Source organism: Anolis carolinensis, chromosome 4, assembly GCF_035594765.1.
Source record: "Anolis carolinensis isolate JA03-04 chromosome 4, rAnoCar3.1.pri, whole genome shotgun sequence".
NCBI lineage: Eukaryota > Metazoa > Chordata > Lepidosauria > Squamata > Dactyloidae > Anolis > Anolis carolinensis.
Window position 1 is genome coordinate 90,110,229 of NC_085844.1, and position 20,401 is coordinate 90,130,629.

A 20,401-nucleotide genomic window follows, 5' to 3' on the forward strand; every position below is an offset into this window, starting at 1 on the left:
AATGAAGAAGAAGAATGAAGGATGGGGGCCCTATGCATCAGTAGACTTGTGCTCACATGATTCTACCCAGTGTGAATGAAGAAACAAAAATTATCTGCAACACGAAGGCTCTGCGTGAGAAAGGTGCTGCTCCAGACCTAAGTTCAGCAGATTTTACTTTGCTAGAAAAGGATTACTACGTAATCAGAGAGTGGAAGAAGTTCACAAGGGAAAAGTACTCTCAGAGGTACATCCTTGGTAGTTATTTAGATCACAGCATGAAGGCTGATATCCTGTACACACTTCCCTAAGAGCAAATCCCATTTGACCCAATGGGTCATACTTTTGAAGAGACATGTGCATGGCAGTGTAATATATCAACTTCAACCGAGCATCACAGGAAACCCTCAGGACTACTAAGTGCTTGCTGACTGCAAATGTTTTTTATCTTTAAAAAAGAGAGTGACAATTAGCATTTTAAAGCAGTTTTTGCCCCATTTCAGAAAATCTGTGATCTTGAAAGAGCATTTGGACAAGCTCAAAATAGATCTTAAGGTTTTCTCCCCCTTTCTGCTATCATTTTAAAGCCTTTCTTTAATCCTTTACATCCCTAATAGATGAGCTCTGCTTCATATGCAACAGCCCTGACTATACTTTTGAACCTGTTTCTCCTTCCTGCTGTTTACTTTCACTGGGCTTGTTTAATTTTGGGGAGTTACTAACAAAGTGTTCTCTTTGAAACACATGCAAGCATCACTTAACCTCAGCCAGGAGAGAGGAGTGCTTCTAATAGTGAACTTTGTATGTATCCTGACAAACAGTTCATTTTGTTATATCCTGTCTCCCTCATTTCATCAAGCTCGTATTTCAGTATAACTGCAATGTGTAGTTACAGGCCCCATCTACACTGTCCATTTAAAGCATTTCCAAGCTAACACCAAACTACTGTGAATGCAAAATGCATGCCACTAATGTGCTTTGCAGCACGGATTACAGGTATATCATGTGTTAAAGAAAGTCATAGGAAAGTCCAAGTTAAGCAGTTTAATGCACTGTGGAAGATCCTAATATATCCTAGATTTCAGGTCGAAATTGGCTTTGCAGAATAGAATAGAATAGAATAGAATAGAATAGAATAGAATAGAATAGAATAGAATAGAATAGAATAGAATAGAATAGAATAGCTTTATTGTTATTGAGCTATTGCACAACGAAATGGAATGCCTTCCCCAGCACGCACCACAAAACAACACACCCATCCCTCCACACTCCAACCACCACCACAAAGCCCCCAATGCCACATCAATGTAAAACCATGGAGTTCAACATAGCCATAGCTCTAGGATAAAAGCTATCTCTCAGTCTGTTTGTCCTTGTCTTTGTCACCCTGTACCATTTGCCAGATGGTAATTATTTAAAAAATGCCAGGTGAGATGGATCCCCAAGAATGATCTGAGCTTTCTCAAGGGTGTGGGACCTATAAAGTTCTTGTAAAAAGGAGAGAGGGCAACCAATGATTCTCTATGCAGAAGTGGTGACCCTTTGAGCACCTTCCTGTCTGCCAGTGTGCAGTTACCAAACCATACGCAGATGCAGTAGATTAGGACACTTTCTATCGCACAGTGGTAGAAAGTCACAAGCACTCTTTCATTCGGTTGTTGTATGTTTTCCGGGCTGTATGGCCATGTTCCAGAAGTATTCTCTCTCCAGAATACTTCTGGAACATGGCCATACAGCCCGCAAAACATACAAGAACCCTGTGATCCCAGCCATGAAAGCCTTCGACAACACAGTCTTTCATTCAGTTGTTGGTTTCTAAGAAGTCTCAGGTAGTACAATCTCTGCTGGGCCTTCTTAACCAATGCTGCCCCTCTTAACCAATGGTGTTCCATGTCAGATCCTCCTTAACAGTAACACCCAGGAACTTAAAACTGGTCATCTGTTCCACTTGGTCTCCATTTATGACCAAGGGCTGAATTTCTGGTCTGTTCTTTCTTTAATCCACTATGAGTGCCTTGGTCTTACTGATTTTGAAAACCAGATTATTGTCCCTGCACCATGAAAGCAGTTGGTCCACCTCATCCCAATAGCAAACTTACCCCCTTCAGAGATAATCCCTACCACAGTTGTATCATCTGCAAATATGGTAATGAGACAATCATATTTGTACAAAGTGTAAAGCAGAGGTCTCAACACACATTGCTGTGGTGTCCCAGTGTTGAGAGTGATAGCTTTATTTATTTCGTGTCAAAAGCACTGCATAATAAATAAGTTTAAAAGTGATAAAATAAAATAATCACAAACAGCTAAATAGTTTTAGACCAAAAGTGGGCAACAGCAATCGCATTGTCCATAGCTTTGAACAACTCCTCCTCCGTACATGAGGCAGGGCGTTGTGGGCAAGCATACATATGCGGAGTTGTTTGTTCTGCTCCATAGTCACACAAGGTGGAGGATTCCTCCAGGTAGTGCCATCTTGCCAGGTTGTCTTTAGATCTGCCCACTCCGCTTCTCAGTCTGTTTAGGGACTTCCAAGTTGCCCATTCTTGTTTTGCCTCTGGAGGCAGACCCTCATGAGGGACCATCCAGTTGGGATTGCCTGGTTTAGCTGCCCAGAGGGACACCCTTGCTGTTGCTGGGGAACATCAAGAGGAGTGGTGGTTCTCATGAAGCTCCTCCTTGACTTGAGTCTGGTGGGAGAGGCTGATAGTCATGCAGTGGGTGGCTTTCACAATGATCGACCTTACTTCTCTCACCGTTAGCAGCAACTTCCCGTCGCACATCAGGGGGGCAATGTCAGCTAGCTTATAGAGTTTATCAGCAGGTGTAGGTTTAAGGCACCCTGTGATTATTCTACATGTTTTGTTCAGTGCTATGTCCACCTGCTTCGCATGGACAGACTTGTGCCAGACAGGACAGGCGTACTCAGCAGTTGAAAAAGACAAGGCCAGGGCTGATGTTTGTATTACTTGTGGGTCTGCACCCCATGCACTGCCAGTAAGTTTCCGCAGGATGTTATTGCGTGCAGCTACTTTGTGCTTGGTGTTCATGCAGTGTTTCCTGTATGTTAGTGTGAAATCTAAGGTGACACCAAGATATTTAGGATGGAAACAGTGTTCGAGCTCTTGGCCTTCCCAGGTAGCTTTAAGTTTCCTGTTGGCTTCACGATTACGTAGGTGGAAAGCACATACTTGTGTCTTGGCAGGGTTAGGCTTCAGGTGGTTCTCTTTGTAGTAGCAGGAGAGATCTTTCAAGGCATTCGTGAGTTGGCTTTCAATTGTTTCAAAATCTTTTGCTTTGTTGTTAGGCCAAGGTCATCAGCATATATAAAGCTCTTTGTGAGTGGTGGTTGTGGCTGATGATTCATGAAGATGTTAAACAAGATGTTAAACAAGGAGAGTGATAGCTGAAGAGGTATGATTAACTAATCCAATTCTCTAGGAACATCCAGACAAAAAGTCCATAATCTAGAAACAGATTGAATATGACAATCTAAGATCCATGACACCAGAGCACATTGTAGACTCTTGCAGAAGCATGTTGCAGAATTCAGAATGACCAGACAAGGGGGCTAATGCCCCAAGGGCATAGCTGGCTAGCAGAGGGCTAACTGACATGCTGGGAAAGATATTTGACTACCTCCACTCCTGTCATTCATCCCTTTTTCTTTTCACCTCCTGGGCCTCTGAAGTGCTGGTGCACATTTCTCCAGGAAATGAGTAAAATAACAGAGTGATTTAGGGCCAGGTTCCATAGTTAATGTAATCACCTTCCTGGCCTCAGACCAGTTCCAAACCTGTCAATCTAATCAACCTCCCAAACCAGCCCCATGCTGTATTATAGTGTCAGTGTAGATGTGGCCACAGAAATAGTCATGGTGCCTGAGCTCACTGAAAGATGGAAGACAAATATCACAAGAGTCAAATGCTGTCTCCATCTGTTCTTTGTAAAATTGAATATAAAGCATCCACATCAAGGAAGAAAGTGGACACAATTTTCAAATTCTAACTAGATCTGCAACTAACTGTTTGTGGGGCACCTTAGAACTATAAGCTAAAAGTAGATTTTCAAGCTCAGCCCCAATTAAGCCATGACACTTTTCTTTCCTCAGGCTGCATGTTTTTCCGTGCTTATCTGTTATTTATGATCCATGTTGTTTGATAGCAGTGCTGTGCTATGTAATACAATCAGACATGACCGACATAGCCCTTTATGTAGCAGATATTTTGCATCTGAGATATCTGTCTCTGCTTGACATTGATTGAGAGAAACATTTTAAACACATGAGTCTAGCTTACCTGAAACGTTAGGTGATCTATAGCTGCCTGCTCTTAGTAAGATGTCCCCATCTTGTCTTTAGAGCAGAGATTCATAATGCCATTTAAAACATTTCCTGGAGATCTACATATTAGAGCAGGAATCTCCCAACTTCAGATATGTTGTACTATATCTCTCATTATTCCTAGGGAAGATGGAAGTTGTGGTTCAACTCATCTAGAGGGCACCAAACTGGGGAAGATGTTATTAGATTGAGATTTTTCTCCTCTGTTCCCTGGTTTACTGCAAAACATGTACATTTCTTGATCACAGTGTGCATGCATGAAGTTACATCCAAAACTAAAGACTAAGATTTGATATCACTTCCGAAGTAAAGTATTACTTATGTTTAATTCAGTTATTTGAAAAATGTTGGTCTCAAATTTTAGAAAACTGTAATTACAGGTAGTCTGCAAGTTACAAGTTTCTGACTTACAAGTGATTCATCATTAAGAACGGTGATGAGACAGCAGGAAGTGAGAGAAATCTACCCCTCAGAAGGGAAATTCACTCCTGAAAGAGTTGTCATAGGGAAAAGGTGTCTCCACTGAAGCTTTCTCACCCAACCTTGTTTCCATGACAAGCCATTTTTTTAAAGTCCAATTATCACAGGGACAGAAAGCAAGGTGAAATCTTCTGAACAGGGGCACAGACAGTAAAACAAACACTACACCACACATTAACCCTTCCATATGCTATCCAAAGTCCCCCCCCCTCTCTATTTGGAGTTACACTTAAAAATGTTCTTGTTCCAATTTACACACTAATTCAACTTAAGAACAAACCTGCAGAACCTATCTTGTTCATAATTTGGGGGCTGCCTGTATATCTATAAAAGTGGGGATTATGGAAAAATAGTTGAATCTCGCCATTGCAACAGAGTGTGTGTGTCGGGGGGGGGGGGGTCCACTTCAGCAGGCATTATTCAAACATCAAAATTATTTAGAGATTAATATTTTGCACAAAGGAACCCCTGGATTTGACTTCTTTGGGCTCTTCCAGATAATGTCAAAATGTGGGTTAAGTAAGTGGGTTTAAAAATCACGGGACCTGACAGCAAGTCCAGACACAGACCTGTCAGTCCCAGGAAGTGCTCCTGACACCTTCCTTTGCGGAGGATTTTATAAATCCGCAAGATGGACGGGGGATGGGGAACATTCGAGGGAAGGGTTTACAAAATCTCTCCAAGATGTGCTGGATCTCATGCACTCATGTCGAGATCCCAATGTACACACAAGCAGATTTCTTATTCTTTCTCTTCACCCAACTGGAAATTAAAGCTTTTTATATTTGAAATTATAAAGAGCAGAACGAAGGAATGGTTGCAGAGAGTTATAATTGCAATTGCTTTCCAACTGTGCTTCTGTTTAGCCACCTGTGTGTTCACGGCTCCATTTGTTGACAACCTGATTAGCTGTTTTGGGTTTTTAAGACATTTACATGTGCTGGAGCAGTCCACACAGGGGGAAGGAAGTCACGTGTTTTCCATGACTGCAGGAATATCCAGTCATGTGAAGATGTGCATTTTGGGATGGAATTGGGTTTGAAGCATACCTTTTAAACATGTGCTTTTCTGCTGTTAACACAATTCTGAGCACACTTTCCTGAAACTTCATTTAGCCACACACACACACCTTTTTATCCTGATTTCTTCTGGGTTTGTAGGCATGTGTAGAAGGGCCCTTTATTCAGTGGTGCTGTATAGTGACAAATAAGCTGCCTTGAGTCACCTCGGGTGAGAAAGGCGGGATAGAAATGCTGTAAATAAATAAATAATATACCTGTATTAATGCATCTATTTAAATAGAGGAAACATCCACTTTGACTGCCATGGCTCAATGCTATGGAATCTTGACTTGCAGTTTGTTGAGGCACTAGCATTCGTTGCTAGAGATGGCTAAAGACCATGTAAAACTGCAACTCCCAGGATTCCATAGTATTGAGCCAAGGCGTTTAAAGTGATGTCAAACTGCAGTAATTCTACAGTGTGGATGCACTCCATGTGTTTTCTTATAAAAAATAAATTACCAAATATCTCCTAAGATTTTAATGGCCATTTTTCTATTTTCTATCACTATGCAAGTACAAAATTAAATTCAGAAAAAATAAATAAATGATGGAAAGCTATATATAAAAATAACAGTTTGTTAAGATATTTTTTGACATATACAGTATGATCCACTTATCCACGAATGTGATATTCATGGTTTCACTTATCCATGCTCCAAAAAAAACTCACTCGCCTGCCTATCCTGGAAATGTTTGTGGGTCTGTCTTGATCTGGCACAAGTATAGCCAAAATATAGTTTGCTATTATCCATTATTTCAGATGTTTCGGGTCTTGAAACATATATTCCCTCACAGAACTCGAGGATTGTGCTATATATTTTTTAAATACCTCATTTTCTCACTAAACAATTAGTTCAATTTTCTGAGTTACAAACAATTTGATAGAATAGCTTAACCCCACAGATCTTTTTGGCCATGTCAGAAAGTACTTGGCTCTTTATCCTAGAATGTCAAATTTTGCTTAGTCTGAATTTTACTTAGTTGTATTCCAAATTTTCCATTACAGTGACACTCTATATTTTTTTTCTAATCTGAACATTTCTACATATGTTTCTTGATAACAAAGTCTCCTTTACGATTAACCCTCAGTTTTGGCTGTAAAAAATGAATCTTCATGACCTACGTCTGCAATTTTTTAAATTAAAAAACCCTACACCCTCAACAAAGTCCTCAGATATCCCTTTCCATATTTTTCTAGCGTGCTGCTGAAAACTAGGTTATATTTCATCTCATCATTTATCCAGGCATTCACTTTGTCTACTTTTTCTTCTCCTATTATCTCCATAACTCTTCAACTCTACTGCTTTATTATACTTTACAACTTTTTGCTGGTGTGATGAAGTGCATCAGAGATGTCTGAATTTATATTTCTGCTTTTGCCTAATCATTGGGAGAAATCTTGGGTATGTCGCTGCCAAGCTAATCTGTCTCATATGCTAAAACCATATATTCTACCCTAAGCATACATAGTAATAAACTAGGCAGCCATTCTGAAATGGTAAATCAAACCATGCTCACTGAAAACCTCTGATCTGACAACATTTTAAATGGTTCTATTGCTTTCTAAATATTTCATGACCCGAAGGTCGACGTTTCAGTGAGCAATTCTTCATGCTTTTCATATATGTAGACAGCTAATATACAAGCTATGTTAAATACTAGGTTTCCTAAATATTGTCAGTTGTTCGATTTTTCCAAGTATGTTATTTATTAAAGAATTCTTGTGCCCTGTTTCAGAATAAGAGTCACTCAAAGCAGCTAACAATTAATGTACAGTAGAGTCTCACTTATCCAACGTTCTGGATTATCCAACGCATTTTTGTAGTCAATGTTTTCAATATATCATGATATTTTGGTACTAAATTTGTAAATACAGTAATTACTACATAGCATTACCATGAATTGAGCTACCTTTTCTGTCAAATTTGTTGTATAACATGATGTTTTGGTGCTTAATTTGTAAAATCATAACCTAATTTTATGTTGAATAGGCTTTTCCTTAATCCCTTCTTATTATCCAACATATTCGCTTATCCAACATTCTGCCAGCCCATTTATGTTGGATAAGTGAGACTCTACTGTAATAAAAAATTAGAATGTATCTCAAAACCCGTTTAATCCTACAATAGCAAAACAATTTCAAATCCAGACCATGGAAGCAAATAAAGAAATTACTGTTTAAAGTGAACACAATACTTTATTCAAAGGCACTTTAAAAAAGCATTTAACTTTTCCATCACACTTTTAGGCCTATTTCTGAATAGTAATGCTGGGGCACAACATGGAAGCCTAGGATACTTGCATGCCAGTTGGAGTGCAGCCTCCGCCGGAAATTAAGGAACGTTGAATGATAGGCTACTTGCCCATCCATCCTCAACTAGCTAGCAAGCAGCCTAAGATGCTTAAATTGTTAAGTGTGATGGGATCCTAAGTTACCTAGTACAATGTTATGTTCAATATCTTGTGGAAGTTGACCATACATTAGAGTCACAGCAGAGAACTTAGAGATTCCTAAGGTAAAGGTTTTCTCCTGACATTAAGTCTAGTTGTGTCTGACTCTGGGGGTTGGTGCTCATCCCCATTTCTAAACCAAAGAACCGGCATTGTCCATAGACACCTCCAAGGTCATGTGGCCAGCATGACTGCATGGAGCGCCGTTAGTTTCCCGCTAGAGCAGTACCTATTGATCTCCTCACATTTGCATGTTTTTGAACTTCTAGGTTGGCAGAAGCTGGAGCTAACAGTGGGAGTTCACCCCGCTCCCTGAATTCAAACCGCCAACCTTTCGGTCAGCAAGTTCAGCAGCTCAGTGGTTTAACATGTTGCTCTACCAGGGGCTCTACAGATTCCTAGAGGGGACATATTAAGACATCAGTGAATAATCAAATCTGCAAAAATTACAAAAATCCTGTAAATGTATAGGTTCAACTATATACTGTCAGATTCAATAATATCTTTTTTTAAGTTACCTGAGCACAGTCCTGGGTAAGTTATATGAAAAGTAAAGGTAAAGGTTTCCCCTGACATTAAGTCCAGTCATGTCTGAATCTGGGGGTTGGTGTTCATCTCCATTTCTAAACCGAAGAGCTGGCGTTGTCTGTAGACACCTCCAAGATCATGTGGCCAGCATGACTGCATGGAGTGCCATTCCCTCCTGCCAGAGCAGTGCCTATTGATCTACTCACATTGACATGTTTTCGAACTGCTAGGTTGGCAGGAGCTGGAGCTAACAGCAGCCGCTCACACCGCTCCCGGGGTTGAACCTGGGACCTTTCAGTCTCCAGCTCAGTGCTTTAATGCTGAAAACTTAAGTGCAATTGATAATTTCTTCAGTCTTAAACACGCCTTTCAAGAAATAATATCTCATTAATTTCAGTGGGACCTTTTATTCACAAACAGGGTAAAACACGAATGCAAATGTAATTTGCTGATACAATACAAAAGGACTAAATGAGAGAAAGAAATGGGGAGGGCAGGAAGAAGAGAATGAGGACAAGTTGGTTTGATCTGATTTATTAGATGGAAAAAGTATTTGAAAAATGAAAAAACCCCAAGCCAACCATTGATGATTCACCACAATATTCTTCTGTGCAAAACGGATTTGTGGTGTAGTGAGCATATTCTGTGAAATTTGATCCAGCTTCTGGAGGACAACTCAAAGGATTATACAATATAATATTTTTTAAAATCAAAGTAGAACTTGATCTTTTATTGGGCCTACCAAATGAACAGAATAAAAAGTTGAACTTCAGCATATTATACTATATGATTTTGACAGCAAGAATACCATATGCTCAAAAGTGGAAGAACAGAGATTGACTTTCAAGAGAAAATTGGATAATAAAAATGTTAGAGATGGCAGGAATGAACAAGTTCTCCTGTTTGATAAAAGAGAAATCAATTGGCACCTTTCAAAATGATTTCATGTCCTATACTAAAAAGAAAGAAATTGTGAAAGTCCTTGGAGGATTTGGAGATTATTTAATTTATTTACTTACTCTATTTATGCCCCACCTTTCTCTACACCGAAGGAGATTCAAGGCGGCTTACATATGGTAATTATTCAGTGGCTTAAAAACACATACAAAACATAAGATTAAAATAAATTGAATTAAAATTAATACATGTTAAATATTTAAATTTGCATTCAATATTAAAATCAATAATAATAAGGTTAGGTGATAGGAATGGAGTTTCATATTATTTATTTTTCATTTTAGCTAAAGTGGGGATAATTAAAGGGTAAATAAATTTATAAGTAAGATTAGGTATAAAATATATATGAAAAGTGGCACTATGTTATATGAATGACAAGAACAAGAACAACAATTTGCTCCAACTTCATAAAGGAAGCTGAGAGTCAGGGCCCGTCCACACAGCCATATAACTCAGAATATCAACGCAGAAAAGATCTGCTTTGAACAGGGATATCTGAGCCTACACTGCCATATATTCCAGTTCAAAGCAGAACATGTGGGATTTTATACTGCTGTGTGGAAGGGGCCTCAGAGGGAAATGCATATAATTTTATATATTTGCCACTACAGCTTGAACAAGAAAATCTACTTAGTGGAAAAGAAGGGGGAAGCTGTAGTACTGGTAGTCACTTTCTGGTTACTTCTGTCCAAAGTGCATGGCACAATCCAAGAAAAACAGTGCTTAACTTTGTCCAATCTATACATTTCCCTTTACATCTGTTAAACTTGCAGTAACAAAGATTAGGAGCTGTTTTGTGGCTGGTTTACATAAGGATTCCATAATGCCTGTGGCACAAATGATGTCACCTTGGAACAACCACCACTCTGTAGCCATGACTATTAGGAGGCTCAGAAATGTCTGTTACAATTACAAACGACACTTTGATATGTATTTCGAACTTTTATGAATCGTGTGAAAAGAGGGTTTTTATTCCTCTGAACTCTTAGATTTTTACACTGAAGGAAAATGGTTCATTTTTTAAAAAATAATCAGAATAATAATTGCACCTGGGTAAGGAAAGTGCATGCCAGGCCCAAGCATGGAGTATAAATTATGTGGGCTGACTTTACCAACTGGCCTGGGGAAGAATTCAGTGTTCCTATAGAAGAATGCGACCTCTCAAGTTAAAGGGTCAACCTGAATGGGGAGCACCTTACAGAAGGAAGGAATTGCGGGAATGGCAAACACCGATAATTCCTAATCTGTCCACTCTGTGACACGGAAATAAGGCCATCCTTTAGAGGAATCCAGCCTATCAAGCACGGGTCATCATGGGTCTTTACTCAGATAGATGGAAAATGAGGAAAAGGCTGGGAAGAAGTTTAAACACCCTCAAGACTTTTTCACATATCCCCTTAATTATGCTGGCACAGCCAACGGCAATTTGAATGCTACACTTCATATTCACAATTGCACACATATAAACATGCAAACGATTGTCACTTTCACCTTGGATATTCCTTTTTCACACCATTTTCTACGTTCCTTAAGTCATTTCCTTCAATGCAAGGTGTTTGCAGTGCCACAAAAGCAATATAGTCTTATAGAGGCTAAACGGATACTGCATCAGTCTAATGCAACCCTGAACTTTGTCTTTCTTCCTGTCACATTATGTGGCCCTTAGGAGCCTCCGGTGGCCTAGGGGATAAAAGCTTTGTGACTTGAAAGTTGGGTTGCTGACCTGAAAGCTGCCAGGTTCGAATCCCACCCAGGGAGAGCGCGGATGAGCTCCCTCTGTCAGCTCCAGCTCCATCCGGGGACATGAGAGAAGCCTCCCACAAGGATGATAAAACATCCGGGCGTCCCCTGGGCAACGTCCTTGCAGATGGCTAATTCTCTCACTCCAGAAGCAACTCAGTTGCTCCTGACATGAAAAAAAAAGTTAATGGGTGTCACATGTTGGGGAATATGTTACTATGTGTTCTAAAATTTGTACCTGTGGCTCTGTACAGTGTTCCCTCACTACTTCGTGCTTCGCTTTTCGCGCTCTTGCTGTTTTGCAGTTTTTTTAATAAACACTAAAATAATAGTATAAATCATAAAATAATATTATAAATCCCTCTTTCTACTTTCTTCCTAACGAGAAGCCGAAGGAAGGAAGGAAGGAAGGAAGGAAGGAAGGAAGGAAGGAAGGAAGGAAGGAAGGAAGGAAGGAAGGAAGGAAGGAAGGAGAAGCTGAAGGGAGAGAAAAGGAGGCTGAAGCAGCTTTGTTTTCACCTCGCAAGGCATGCACGTGCTTGAGAGGTGAGGAGGGGACAGAGATGCTACTTGCAAGTGAGATTGTAAACAACACAAATATAGCGTCCCTACTTCACTGATTTTCACTTTTCTCGGGTGGTCCTGGAACATAACGCCCATGATAAGTGAGGAAACATGTGTTGTTGAAGGCTTTCATGGCCAGATCACAGGGTTGTTGTATGTTTTCCGGTCTGTACGGCCATGTTCCAGAAGTATTCTCTCCTGACGATTCGCCCACATCTATGGCAAGTGTTTGGAATCATCCTGGACTACTCAAGTCTAAATGTAGTTAGACAGATGATAGAGTTAGATTGTGGGAATCCTTTCTCTGTTTCCAAAGCATGCCTAGATAGGCTTTACTGTGTTTCACTCTATCCTGTTTACGTCACATCCCTTACTTTGAAGTTAGTAGAAATGTGAATCTCCAGGGTCACTAACTTCTCATTGGTCAGAATGTCTTTTATGGCCCCAATAAACTGGATCATGAGGTTGGAACCATTTTGGTTTTCTTCTTCTCCCTTTGTTCTTCAAGCTAACAACACGTCCTGCCATCTCTCCTGGCAAGATGTAACTATTTAGATGTTTGTTATTTTTCCTTTCTTATTTTTCCTTAGAAACCAATCTAGAGTAGACTAGACAGCTCCCAAGCCTTTCTATCTACAATGGAGTTCTTTTTAGCTGAATAAATACTTTTTGAACTTTTATTGAGACTCTGCAGTCCATTGCAATCCTAAATGGTCAAAGGCTTCTCTTTGCTTGCCCTGTGTAAGTAACTTGCATTTGAAAGCTTTTGCTTTTGCTACTCTGCTGCATTTTGGTGGAATCTCCCCCAGAGAGGGTTAAATTGAGTCTAACCACTCAGAGTTTACCACAACAGCAAGTATCCTCAGAGGTTGTGAGGTACCTCACAACCTCTGAGGATGCCTGCCATAGATGTGGGCGAAACGTCAGTAGAGAATACTTCTGGAACATGGCCATACAGCCCGGAAAACATACAACAACCCAGTGAGGAAACACTGTACCTTTAATGAGCCATTCATATACTTAGCTCATCAGCTGTTCCAGATTGTTAGTCATTTGTGACAAAACAGGAGTTCCTCCAACATAGTAAAAAGTGAAACCTTGGGGTCGTTCTTACACCGAAAGGATTCTTGAATGAGTGTGTCTCATTAACTTCACAATCTGTAATACAAAAGCCTGTTGTGATGCAAACTGAGAAATCAAGGCATGCTAACAAATAGGGGAGAACGTACCTTTTAGATGGTGTGTATCACAATTTAACTTTTTATCTAAATAATCCCCTTTAGCACCTGAGCTCCTAATTGCAGAATATTTGCAGGTAGGGAAGGATGTGAATGCTAATGCACCATTATATCGACTCATCAGTACTTTGGGAAACAGATGTTGAGGAGATTCCAAAGACAGTTTACACAGCATGCTTATTAGGAGGGGAAACTTTTGCAATGCTTTCAGGAAAAAGAGGAAATGCAAAGGAAAGAAGGCCAAACTGATCACTAGATTTGTAGTGAGGTGAGGCCGTGAAATTCTCTCCCTCAGTCCCAAATGAGATGTGTTTTGAGTTACTATGAAAAGTAATCTTTCTTTTGGGCTTGGAGAAAGCAATCAAAAGACACATTGAAATGTGGTAGGCTATTCCTAAGCTAATGGAGCCCGGTGGCGAAGTGCGTTAAAGCGCTGAGCTGCTGAACTTGCAGACTGAAAGGTCCCAGGTTCAAACCCTGGGAGTGGCGTGAGCGGCCGCTGTTAGCTACAGCTTCTGCCAACCTAGCAGTTTGAAAACATGCCAATGTGAGTAGATCAATAGTTACTGCTCCGGGGGGAAGGTAACGGCGCTCCATGCAGTCATGCCAGCCACATGACCTTGGAGGTGTCCACGGACAACGCCGGCTCTTCGGCTTAGAAATGGAGATGAGCACCAACCCCCAGAGTCAGACATGACTGGATTTAACGTCAGGGGAAAACCTTTACCTTTACTATTCCTAAGATATCAGATATGGGGAAACTGGTACTCAATTTAAAAAAAAAAAGAATGGTGACCAGAATTAGAAGAAGATAGTCCAGCACCTTTATTGGTTGTGAAGGTACTGTTTAGTTATCTGGGCAGATGCCGAAAGGGAGTCTACACAGAGAAGAATAGTCCATTGGGGGGGGGGGGGGAATTGAAGGAGGAAAACCATTTTTCCCGTTTTTGCTGGTTATTCTCCCTTCTCCCTTCTCATTTCATAAACAAGGGTTGTTTCCACAATAGTGACAGGGATGAGGGCAATAACAGGAAAACAGGGGAGAATGTTTTTACTCCTTCAAAAACCCTTCCTCCTGTAAAATGGACTATCCTTCTCTTTCTAGCGTCCTCTTGTGGCCTCCACCCAGATGAAATATGACTTTCAATAGATGCTCTGCTTCAAACGTTTTGTAAAAGGCACTAGGAGCTTTGGTCTGTTTTGCATATGCTCACTAAAGAGTGTGCCAGGAAAAGTAACATGGAACGTGAAAGCGAATGACAATTTTATATGTCTGGCTTTATGTTTTTCCAGAATGGTTCAGCAGTTGTTCAGCATCTAACAGGAAGCATTAGGTCAAACCTAGAGTAGCTCTGGCATCAATTTACCAAATGAGCATTGAAGAATTTTAAGCTTACCCGTATGAAGTGAACTTCGGCTTTTTATTAGGCATGTTCCCTATATCTTCGCTTTCATATGTTTTTAACTGATTTTAAAAATGTATTAAGTGGTTTTACGAGGGTTAAATGACAAGTAATGCCTCCACCTTCGTAACTCCTCAACAGATGGCAGTACTGGTATGTGGCAAGTACTAGCTTGTTCAGTAGACTCTCCTCTTCAGTTCCATTTCTCAAGATGCCTTAGCATTGAACAGTTGTGTTGTTAAAGTGCAAAGTATGGAACCCTGTGCAGATGGTCGGTCAATGCGACTTAAGCAACGTGCAGTCATTGAATTCTTGACAGCAGAAGGTGTCACCCCAAAGGAGAGTCATCAGAGAATGCAAGTTGTTTATGGAGATTGTGTTGATGTGAGTACTGTGCGTCATTGAGCGAGTAAGTTTAAAGATGTTGAGATGGGAACTTCTGATTTGTGTGACAAACAAAGAGTTGGATGTCCTGTGACAGCAACCACCGAGTTTCACAAACAAAAGGTTGACAGATTGATTCAGGACGATCATCATATCACTCAGAGAGAAATTTCAAGCATAATTGGCATTTCACAAGAATGTGTGGGTCACATTATTGCTTTGCTTGGCTATTGGAAGATCTGTGCACGATGGGTATTGTGAGACGCTGGTTGCAGAAACAGAGTGTCGACTTCTTCCATGACGGCTTCAGAAAACTTGTTCATTGTTGGCAGAAATGTATCCAATTGTCTGGTGATTATGTGGAAAAGTGAATAGTGGTAGTTAAGGAGCACATTCTAATGATTATTTCTGCATTTGATTTATTAAAATATTCCAATCCAAACACAAGTAACAAAGGTGGAGGCATTACTTTTCATTCAACCCTTGTAATTGTTTTTACATTGTGTGTTCCATGTTTTTAACATTAATAAATAATAAAAAATACTTTATTTATAGCCAGCCCTATCTCCCTAACTGCCAACCTAGCAGTTCGAAAACATGCAAATGTGAGTAGATCAATAGGTACTGCTCCGGCGGGAAGGTAATGGCGCTCCATGCAGTCATGCCGGCCACATGATCTTGGAGGCGGCTATGGACAACGCCGGCTCTTCGGCTTAGAAATTGAGATAAGGACCAACCCCCAGAGTTGGACACGACTGGACTTAACGTCAGGGGAAACCTTTACCTTTACTATCTCCCCAAGGTGACTCAGGGCAGCTCACAGCAAAGTGAAACATATTGGCAAACTTTCAATGCCAAAGGTACAAATAACAAATCAGATCAAAATAACTTAAATAAACAAGATATAATACAATCACACTTTAACATATTAAATAGTTAAAAACTATTTAAAATCGTTCAACTAAAATTATTGGGCTAAGATGGTATAACATAGTTTTTGAAAGCCGCTTTGGGTCCTGCTCTGGGTGAAAAGCAGCATATAAATTAAATAAAAAATTAAAATAAACTTGCATGATATCAAGGTAAATTAAATATCTTTTAAAAAGAAAAATCAAATCCTTTAAAAAACTGGCTTCTCGGGAATAGAGTTTAAGCTTAAACTGGATGTTTATAATAACTTAAACAGAATTTAGATGGCAGAAAAATTATTATTATTATTATTATTATTATTATTAACACAACGACATAGTATGACACAGCAAATAAGATAGATATGCTGGATTTCGTATCACAAAATCACAAGTCAAACACTTCCCAAGTATTTAGGACTATGTGATGTATTTTCAGATGATGCGCCAGATCCCAGTAAGGTGGCCTTTTGCAGTTGACAGATTGTAATTTTGTCAATGTCTATTGTTTCCAAATGCCGGCTGAGATCTTTTGGCATGGCACCCAATGTGCCGATCACCACTGGGACCACCTGTACTGGTTTCTGCCAGAGTCTTTGAAGTTCAGTCTTAAGGTCCTGATAGTGGCTGAGTTTTTCCTGTTGTTTTTCATCAATCCGACTGTCACCTGGTATGACGACATCAATAATCCAAAACTTTTTCTTTTCCAGAACTGTGATGTCTGGTGTGTTGTGTTCCAGAACTTTGTATTATTATTATTATTATTATTATTATTATTATTATTATTATTATTATTATCCCACTCGGAGAAACTTACCATGAGAATAATACAACAATAAGCAACAATAAAACAAATAATCAGTTCAAATTAAATCAACAAAAGTAATGAACAAAAGTAGTGAAGCAAAACATATTAAATTAACACACATATTTAAAGGAATTAACTTGCCAGTAACAAACGTAAGATAAAGTTTCCATTTTGGAAAAAAGAAATAAGGCTTTACATCTGTTACAATATTTAGGTTCTCTTCATGCTTATCAGACACAAGGAACAATGAGAATCTTCCTGCCATTCAGGCAGCATCCAACTAGGCTTTTCAAAAAAAAATACAAATATGAATACTGCATGTAAAGATGCTAGGGATAAGCTTGTTCATTACTGATATATGCCACACAGGCATCCTTTCTCTGCTGTTACTCTTAATGCTGTTTTTCCCATCCTGCTAGCCAAATCCTATTAAAACTATCATTTTCTACCTTGCTGGCTCTTAGACTACATCATAACATGGTCTGACAACGAGGCTATGCAAACCAGGGCCGGCCCCACTCATGCGGCAGCTGACGCCGCCGCCTCGGGCGCAGGCCCGGGGGGGCGCCGTCAGGCTGGGCGGGAGGCGGGGCACCGCCCTGACGGTGCCCCGCCTCCCGCCCAGTGCGCCCTGGCCCGTCTGGCCTGCTAGAAAAGGCCAGACGGGCGAGCGGGGGTAACGTGGGAGGCGGGGCCAGCTCTGACGCCGCCCCCCCCGCCCAGCGTGCCCTGGCCCCGCCTCCCACGTTGCGTGGGGCAGGGCCAAGGCACGCTGGGCGGGGGGGGGGAGCGGCGTCAGAGCTGGCCCCGCCTCCCACGTTACCCCCGCTCGCCCGTCTGGCCTGCTACACAAGGCCAGACGGGCGAGCGGGGGTAACGTGGGAGGCGGGGCCAGCTCTGACGCCGCCCCCCCCGCCCAGCGTGCCCTGGCCCCGCCTCCCACGTTGCGTGGGAGGCAGGGCCAAGGCACGCTGGGCGGGGGGGGGGGAGCGGCGTCAGAGCTGGCCCCGCCTCCCACGTTACCCCCGCTCGCCCGTCTGGCCTGCTACACAAGGCCAGACGGGCGAGCGGGGGGTAACGTGGGAGGCGGGGCCAGCTCTGACGCCGCCCCCCCCGCCCAGCGTGCCCTGGCCCCGCCTCCCACGTTGCGTGGGAGGCAGGGCCAAGGCACGCTGGGCGGGGGGGGGGGGGGAGCGGCGTCAGAGCTGGCCCCGCCTCCCACGTTACCCCCGCTCGCCCGTCTGGCCTTTTGTAGCAGGCCAGACTCAGCGGAGGTTCCTCCAGGCCGCAATCGCGGCCTGGAGAAACCTCCGCTGAGTCTGGCCTGCTACACAAGGCCAGACGGGCGAGCGGGGGGTAACGTGGGAGGCGGGGCCAGCTCTGACGCCGCCCCCCCCGCCCAGCGTGCCCTGGCCCCGCCTCCCACGCTGCGTGGGAGGCGGGGCCAGGGCACGGGGGGCGGGGCCAACTCTGGCCCCGCCCCTCACTATTCGCCCTGGCCCCGCCTCCCACGCAGCGTGGGAGGCGGGGCCAGGGCACGCTGGGCGGGGCCAGGGCGCCGGTGGCGGGGGCGCTTTTCAGCGCCCCCGCTTTACATCAAAAAATATCTCCGGCCGGCCCTGATGCAAACGCACTCTCTTTTCCATGTTATGTAGATACGCCTGCATGTTAGCAATACAGGAAATTCTCACAAACCACTGAACTGTTTTTTGCAGCTGCTATCTCCCTGGGCAAGAGTTAAAGGCAGGAGCAGTTTCACACTAGACAGCACAATGGATGTACATGCCCATCTCAATTAGAATGAACAAGAAACAGCCAACAAGCGACAAGATACACAATCTCGTTCACAGCAGATTGGCTGTTGGACAAGCCTTTCATGGAACTGTATGCATTTGAGAAACAAACATGATTCAAATGCCCTAAGTGTTTTCAGGAGTGAAAATGCATTTGCTTACCAATTCTGGCTGCAACATTGGGGATAATCTAGTGTTCTCAGTCACTTGGAAAGCAATGAATTGTGATAATGGACAAATTTGTTAAAGCGAATGGAAGTCACAGATAGTCCTTCTGTTCAAAAGTAACTATTGTGTCTTTGTGCAATTAGAAATATATTTGAAAATATTGTGTCAGGTATTCTGTGGAGCCTCCAGTCAGAACCGGCCCTAGGTATTTTTCAAGTGTAGGCGAACAGAATTTTGCCCCCCCCCAACCATTCACTGAAAAATAAAAGCGTTGGATAAGCAAAAATGTTGGATAATAAGGAGGGATTAAGGAAAAGCCTATTAAACATCAAATTACATTAAGATTTTACACATTAAGCACCAAAACATCATGTTTTACAAGAAATCAACAGAAAAAGCAGTCTCAACTGCGCCCTCATAAGTTTTGCGCCCCAAGCGACCGCTTAATTCGCCTCATTGTTGGACCGGCTCTGCCTCCAGTGGCTCAGTGTGTTAAAGCACTGAGCTGCTGAACTTGCAGGCCGAAAGGTCCCAGGTTCAAATTCAGGGAGCAGAGTGAGCGCCCACTGTTAGCTCCAGCTTCTGCCAACCTAGCAGTTCGAAAACATGCAAATGTGAGTAGATCAATAGGTACCGCTCCAGCGGGAAGGTAACGGCGTTCCATGCAGTCATGCCAGCCACATAACTGTGGAGGTGTCTATGGACAACGCAGGCTCTTCAGCTTAGAAATGGAGATGAGCACCATCCCCCAGAGTCAGACACGACTGGACTTAACGTCAGGGGAAACCTTTACCTTTTACCTATCTATTCTGCATTTGGAAGGGCTATCCATAAACATAGCTTCCTAATATACATTGCATATTAGGGCTGCAAGTAGAAAATGTCCTTTCACACAAATGTGCATAGTAGGTGAAGTTAAGGAAATGGGTACCCTGACTTCTGTCCTGACATTAGAGATATCGGAGCACTATTATAAATGCTTAGCCAGCACTGACCCTTCTGTGGTCTCCTTCCCACTTTGCTTGGGGCAACCAACCCTTCTTATCCAGGCTGTTAACTAGTTGTTTCTGGATGAGGTAGGAATTTGTCTCCCTATGCAATTTGATTTCACTGAGATCGATGCAAGCTTTCACCATTCTGGGATGTTTATACGAAACATACAACTTCATCATAAAGCCCTAGCAAAGCATCCCGCTAGGAGCCTCCGGTGGCCTAGGGGATAAAAGCCTCATGACTTGAAGGTTGGTTTGCTGACCTGAAAGCTGCCAGGTTCTAATCCCACCCGGGGAGAGCGTGGATGAGCTCCCTCTTTCAGCTCCAGCTCCATGCGGGGACATGAGAGAAGCCTCCCACAAGGATGGTAAAGCATCAAAACATCCAGGCATCCCCTGGGCAACATCCTTGCCGACGGCCAATTCGCTCACCCCAGAAGCAACTCCGGTTGCTCCTGACACGAAAAAAGCGTAATGGACTTCTGGAGAGGAAAGAGGGAGCACTGGGGCGAATATGTCACCCCTGTGCACAGCTCCTTTTTTGCGGCACTTTTCCTATCACGGGGGGAAAGTGTCACCACTGGATCCATTGGAGCCAGGAC

At 42.3% G+C, this 20,401-nt stretch overlaps 1 protein-coding gene and 1 long non-coding RNA gene across 4 annotated transcripts in view; one reads left to right on the forward strand and one right to left on the reverse strand.

Annotated features, from left to right (window-relative positions):
* The window catches only part of crb1 (crumbs cell polarity complex component 1), a 188,275-nt gene that overhangs the window by 89,519 nt on the left and 78,355 nt on the right, over nt 1-20,401 (forward strand). The gene's annotated exons all lie outside the window — the stretch shown is intronic.
* Nucleotides 1-20,401, reverse strand: part of LOC134299002 (uncharacterized) — a 122,561-nt gene that overhangs the window by 73,852 nt on the left and 28,308 nt on the right. For both annotated transcript variants that reach the window (XR_010006161.1, XR_010006160.1), the window contains exon 3: nt 5,931-6,054. This is a non-coding gene — a long non-coding RNA (uncharacterized LOC134299002). The remainder of the gene's footprint in view (nt 1-5,930; nt 6,055-20,401) is intronic.